The following is a 1,451-nucleotide window of genomic DNA, read 5'->3' on the forward strand; positions in this document are numbered from 1 at the left end:
ACAACAGATGCGTATACAACTTTTCATGCTGAGGGCCTAAATTACGAGAAAAGGATCGTAATTTATGGCCAAGGCATGAAAAATTGTTGACTGTATGTCTGATGACACTTCCGGTGAGAAAATTCGTACTTGGGGAGAAAATAGGATTGTCGCTTTTGTTCACCGAGGAGAGGAAAGTTGAAAATTTCATTTGCAAGTCATCCGAGAAAATTTAATTTTCAAAACGAAGGCGCTTGTTTCAGCTGAGGTTAGAACATGACTATTTTTTCGCCTATTTTTCCCCATAAAGCAGGCGAGAAAGTAGTCATTTTCTCCCCTCTGCTGATACTTCCAACGCCGTTGTTTATCTCGTTGTTTATCTCCACGCTTAACAATGATTAGCACTCGGAAAATCTATTCAATTTTTTCAACCGAGATGCCGGATGGCTGCTAGATCAGTTTTCTATCGCTCTAAAAACGCCTTTTGCCTTCCATTTGCATGAACTTCTTTTCGTACATTCCGTCGAACATTATTGTTTGTATAAATTCAAACATTAAGTTCATATATTCAACCTACATACAATGGCTGAGTTGATTTTTTTTTTTGTTGTTGTTTCCTCTACACATAAAATCTAAGAAACTTTGATAAAAAATCTAAAAATTTCTGGGAAAAAATTTGATAATCTTGAATTTTAATATACGAACCGCTTTGCGGAGGGGAAAAAAACCAATTCATTTGTGCGACATAAGCTACTCGGAAGTATTAATAATTATAAGTTTTTTTGAAATTATTTTTTTTTTGTTTTTGCTTCGTTCCATACCATAACCGAATAAATAAAATTGAAAGAAAAAAAAGAAATGAAAAACAAGAATCGTAACAGTGGGCGTTCACAAGTACTAACTTAATGTACTCATCATGTAATAACACTTAAGATATAAACAAGATTACTCGTGATACGCACATGATGTTACAGTATATATATAAATCCGAGCAAGTAGTTCTACTCAATCATTATACCATTTAATGAAATGGACAAAATGACTGTAAAATGACTGTAAAACGACCACAACACACTGACTGGCTGTGTTCTGGCGTTCGTATAGTTATTTATGCAACGAGAATCGTATGAAGGCTTTGCCTTGGGTTGACAATATGATATCAGCATACGATTCGTGTTGTTGATTCGTACAACGTTTCATGCAATGAAGAGAATTGACTAAATACAGAAGGAAATCGAAGTTTGACGTCAGTAACATGTGGTTTTTATCGCACTAGTATGATAAATCGCCTATCAAATCATTTATCGCACTAGTGCAATAAAATACGTTCACATGACGTTTCACACAGGTGCCGTAAGTTACAAATATCATCACCGAATTGCATAGAAAACTTTTTAGTACTCTAAAGTTACATTCTTTTTCCGCGTTAATAATCATGAATGTAGCGTTAGCGGAGTTCGTGACGCTAGTCC

This window comes from Bradysia coprophila, unplaced genomic scaffold (assembly GCF_014529535.1).
Source record: "Bradysia coprophila strain Holo2 unplaced genomic scaffold, BU_Bcop_v1 contig_232, whole genome shotgun sequence".
Lineage (NCBI taxonomy): Eukaryota > Metazoa > Arthropoda > Insecta > Diptera > Sciaridae > Bradysia > Bradysia coprophila.